This window comes from Triticum dicoccoides, chromosome 2A (genome assembly GCF_002162155.2).
Source record: "Triticum dicoccoides isolate Atlit2015 ecotype Zavitan chromosome 2A, WEW_v2.0, whole genome shotgun sequence".
Classification (NCBI taxonomy): Eukaryota; Viridiplantae; Streptophyta; class Magnoliopsida; order Poales; family Poaceae; genus Triticum; species Triticum dicoccoides.
The window spans coordinates 769,284,195-769,289,855 of record NC_041382.1 but is presented as its reverse complement, the minus strand read 5'-3'; positions in this window follow the sequence as shown (position 1 = coordinate 769,289,855).

Sequence of the window (5,661 nt, the reverse complement as noted above, 5' to 3'; positions counted from 1 at the left end):
ACAAATCATAAATATTGTATGTTGCATTTTTACATTTTTTGCAAACACCTTTTTTCTGATTTTGCTGCATTTGCAAGAGCACGCCTTTTGTTGTAATAATGAACTTCCGTTGTTGCGCCGATGTTCCAATCTTATTGCAATCATCTAAGATTTTTTATAAAGGTCTAAGCACTCTAGAACACTCCATCAAGTTATGTTGATATTTAACAAAACCGTAGATAAGGAAATGTATAAACACACTATAATTAATGTGAATCAATTTGATTCATTTGGTTGATTAGATTAGGTTTATAATAAAGTTCATTGCCAAAAATACTTTATTAAACAACTTAAACTGAATTAATAAAATAAAAATAGCTGTTGTGACAAAATGCACTTTTAATTTACCATAAAAATGCATTTTTATGGATAAATATTACAAATGCATTAAAAATATGTATGTTTATATAAAAACATGACTGCATTATTACTTTTACTAATTATACCTAAAACAATATTTAAGATAGCATAACAAAAGATGTATCAAAAAAAACTTTAGACTATATTTAATTATAACATTAGCTATGCCAAAGTAAAAAAGTTTAGTATAAATAGCTAGAAGACCAGGGCCGCTGGCACGACTCGCGCTCCACGATGCACGGGAATTATGCGCTCGGGTGATGATGTCGATGGATCCATCTTTGGTTTGGCTTTGTTCTTGTTATGATACTGCTACCTGTGCTGCGTTGTGATGCGACGGAGATGTGATATGATAGAGCTACCGGTCTTGGGTTTCATTTATGATCTCGTCTTAGCCTTGATTCTTCTTGTTTCTGGATTGACTGATGATCTTTGGGTTGATCTACAATCTACCTTGTCGTTGTGCCTTGATTCATGAACTGCATTGCTAGTTTTCTACATGCTTGCTTGTTCCGTCTGGCCGCGCATGATCTCGCATTGTTGTAGCGGAAGAGCCGCCGCCGGCCTTCATGGCAACCGCTGCGACCCGCCATGGCGCTCCGGGTCTACTCATCCCGCGGCGGCGTCAGAGCCTCGTCCCCGTGGCCGCGGGAGTGGCTCCTGATGATGTACGGCAAGTCGGGAGCGTGTGAGGAGAAGGTCTAGGCGGTGCTAGAGCGCGTGAGGACAAGACCTGATTGCGGGGAGTCGACGGCGACACGTTTCAAGGTGGCCGCCGCTGGTATTTCTTAAATACCAGCAGCTCTGGTGGGTTTCAATCCAGTTAATCGCGTCAGAACACCCTATACTCCCCGCTAATCGATGCCATCAATTCCAAACACGATCGTGGACGCAGCCGCCGTTGGGTGCCCCGCTTGCCATGCGTGGTTGGAGTCGGCGGATACCTCATCTGCAGATGCCCCTTCGCCGTGCCGTTCTGGGCCAACCTGCGCATCCCCACTGATGGTGCCTCCATCGGTTGGCCAGCTGCATCGCTCCCCCTGTGTATGCCCCCTTGTAACTCTCTGCTTCTTGCTCTTGTGGCAATGGCCGCTCTATGTAGCGTCCACCCCGGACGCCACAAGCCACGCACAATGGTAGCTTGTCGCCAAAACTACAAGGTTCCGCTGCATCGCTCTAAAATGTCTCCTGTCCCACGAGTCGTGCTGTCCTCTGGTGAACTCGGTCCAACCCTCGCACGGCCGCGGCGCCATTGTCGGGTGGCGGCATGAGAGGGGTGTGGGAGAGATGACCCATAACCATAACCTGTATGAGGAAATGTTACAGGTAGGCACTCATGTGGACGTGGCGTTTCGCAAAGAAGACACGTCCAAAACTACCACCAAGGCTATTTTTGTAACGAAAAAAGAAGAAAAAAACTGGCCTGTCAGCCGGGTACCTCAACTCATGATTCTACTTTGTGGCCTGTTTGTTTGGACATAAACCGAGTCTTGTGACAGCTTCACAACATTTTTAGAGTTATTATGGGACTAAAGTACAAATATTTCGCATACAAACACCAAGTACATGCAGCAATCTTATTTTTGAAAGAGATAAAAAAAGGGCAGCCCGGTGCATGTAGCTCCCGCTTGCGCAGGGTCCGGAAAAGGGTCCGACCACTTTAGATCTATAGTATGCAGCCTAAGCATGCTAAAAATTTAAAAATTCAGGTTTTTGGCAAAAATTGACAAATGTTTTGAGTGCTTGAAATTTTCACCATGAAATGACATTCATGGAAGTCATGCCAAAAAAAACCAGCGCTCCAAAATGCTTTCAAAAAAAGTATTTTTGAGCATCAAATTTGTTATTTTTACCATAACTTCCACAAATATCATTTCATGATAAATTTGCAAGCTCTTAAAACATATGTTTGTAAAAAATCAGAATTTTCTGTTTTGTCTGTTTCTTTATAGTTCATTAGATTGTATTTGAGCTCAGGATCGGATACTCCGTGTCCGCTAGTAGTCACACAACTCGTGAAGATTTTTTTTTTTCGAACATGAGGTTTTAGCCTCTCTCTTTTTGCGCAAAAAGCTGATAAATTTTATTAGTTAGAGAATAGGGTTACAGTCCGCAGCTATTAAAACTGGAACATCACTTCGGACATCATGTAACCACAAGTTGGTTTGATGCTCCCTCCTCGAGTATTTAGCTACGAAATCTGCAACCCTATTTTAAGTGCGACAAATATCTTCTAGATTAAGGGCCCGTTCGGATCTCATCCACGATCCAGCTTCTCGAGAAGCCAGCGAGAAGCGACCCGAACGGTTCACCTCCGAGAATCCCGCTCCAGGAGACCGAGCGACCCTCGGTGTAAATCCATGGAGCAGCATATACCTGGCCATACCTCGGGCCGGGCCAGGGTTTGGGCCGGGCCTAGCCAAGCCCGACACAAAAAACCTAGGCCCGAGCCCGGCCCGGCCGTCGGGCCTGTTTTCTAGGCCCGAGCCCGGCCCGAACACGTAAAAGGCCGTCGGGCTTCGGGCCGGCCCGGCCCGTCCTTCAGAAAAACATGAAAATGATGGGCCCAGGCCCGGCCCAGCCCGGCCTTCGGGCTCAAAAATCTAGGCCCGAGCCCGGCCCGGGAGCGGCGTCGGGCCGGGCCGGGTCGGGCCGAGCTGCTCATGGCCAGGACTAGAGCAGCAGAAGTGTAGCTTCACGTAAAGGAGGAGGATCCTGTTTTAAGTACTTGCGGGATCGTGTTTGGGAAAAGGTGAAAGGTTGGATGGAGAAACTTTTATCCTCCGCAGGGAAAGAAGTACTAATCAAGGCGGTTGCTCAAGCAATTCCAGTATATTCTATGGCATGCTTCCATCTTCCTCGAGGCCTATGCGAGAGTGTTACTTCGCTAATCAGACAATTCTGATGGGGGAGCAAACAGGGCAAGAGGAAACCTAGCTGGGTGGCTTGGGACGTGATGACATTACCAAAGAACCTTGGAGGCCTTGGTTTTCGAGACATGGAGATCTTTAACTTGGCCCTCTTAGCTCGGCAGTCCTGGCGCATGTTGCAAAACCCCTTGTCTTTGAGCGCGAGGATCTTGAAAGCAGTCTACCATCCTGATACAGATATCTTCGGTGCAGCCTTGGGATCACACCCCTCACAGATTTGGCGAGCCATTCTGGATGTCCGGGACATTATGGTCCAGGGCTTGGTGCGCAGGATCGGAGATGGGGAATCAACCAATATCTGGGAGGACAACTGGCTGCCGAGATCACAGGCGAGAAGGCCGATTGCTTCCTTGATCCCTGATCCACCGAGGAAGGTGGCGGAGCTGATCGACCATACCTCGTCCACCTGGAACGAGAACTTGGTGCGCTCGGTGTTTATACCGATAGACGCTGAGGCCATCTTACAAATTCCTCTATGCACAAGACAGATAGATGACTTTTGGGCTTGGTCCGAGGATCGAAAGGGTATTTTTTCTGTGTGTTCGACGTATCGGATGATTCAACGGACAAAGCTGGGCCGGGAGGCATGGCTGTACGAGCAAGGAGGCTCCTCCGATTCCCAGGATGCCGACCAAGGCTGGACTGATCTTTGGCGGATCAGGGTTCCCTCCAAGCTGAAGTTTTTCCTGTGGAGGCTCACTAGAAACTCTATTCCCACAGCTGCACTTCTCCACCATAGAAACATGTCATCTTCCAGGGCTTGTTGCCTTTGCGGGGCGGTCGATACTTGGCGACACGCCTTGGTGGACTGCTCGGTCTCGAGGAGCACTTGGGCACTCTCCTAAACTGTTTTGGATAAACTGAGTACTTGCAGAGAGAAAAATCCAAAGAGGTGGTTGTTCGTAATGTATGAAGCTCTCAACCAGGAGGATTTCCTTGCTTTTATGGTCACCCTATGGGCGTTGTGGAGTTCACGAAGAAAGGCCATGTACGAGGATATTTTCCAGACACCCTTTACCATCAACAGCTTTGTTACATCATACATAGCAGAACTAAAATCTCTACAGCAGCTTGGAGTGGTCAGAAGAGGGCCGCCCCAACGCCGCCCAAACCATTGGATTGCATCTCCGGATGGGCTAGTTAAACTCAATGTAGACGCAGCAGTGGGACGATCGCGTGGAGTCATGGCAGCTGTTTGCAGAGATCGTGATGGTGTTTTCTTGGGAGCATCGGCGGTGGTTTTTCCCAACTTACTAGATCCTGGCATTCTGGAGACGCTTGCCATCTAGGAGGCACTGGCTTTATCTGATGATCTCTACGTTTGAAGGATCCATGTGGCATCAGATTGCAAGGTGGTCGTCGACGATATCCATCAGCATTACAAAGGGAGCTACGGTGCAATTGTGCAGGAGATTTTGCAATATAGATCGTCTTTTGAAACATGTAATATTATTCATGAGTTTAGGAGCTCGAATATCGAGACTTACAAACTGGCAAAGCACGCTTTATCTCTCGGGACTGGCCGCCATGCTTGGTTAGGCCAGCCCAACGAACTTGATTTCGTCCCTGTAAACATTGTGACGATCTAATAAAGCTTTGCAGTTTGTCTCAAAAAAACGTAAAGGAGGAGGAGAAGTTGCTAGTAATTACTGGGAAATGCCCTTCCAAAGTGCCTCGGTGCGAACCGTTTTCTTTCGCTCAAACCGTTTTCCTCGTTACGAGCAACCAAACTGGGCCACAAACTCGCTTCCTGGGCTGCCAGCCCATGATGACGGAGAGGAGGAGCTGGTGGTGGGGCGAACGCATTCTTCTCCAGTCAGAAGCTGGCGGCGGCTGGCTTCTCAGGAAGCTGGCTATTTCATGAAGCTAGACAAAATCCGAACGGACCCTAAGTTCCCGGTCTCCTCTCACCAAGTCCTTCACGTCCTCCACAATGTGTCCCGGCTCGAAAATCTAAGTTGCTAGATGATAGTATCATTACAGCTTTCGTACAATCAATCTGTACCTCTTGCCTCTGCATCAGTGTAATGCACAGGGAAAGTATCTGCGGATTAGTGGCCGACGCGGACCTTGTGGAAGACTGGACGACTTAGCTGTCATGGACTCAGGCCGGCGACTGGCGTGATGCCGATCTCCTTCCTCCCCACCTCTTCTTCTCCCTCCTCTCCTCGCCCCCTCCTTGCTCCCTAGCCGATCATCCCTGTCTCTGCTCGCCTCATCCACTCAATCCTCTCTTTGCTGCCTTCTTTCTCTGTCTCTTCCCTCTCAGATCCCGTTCCCATCTTCTCGATCCAGCCTGATCTAATCCGACGGAGGCCCTCTTGGCCAGATC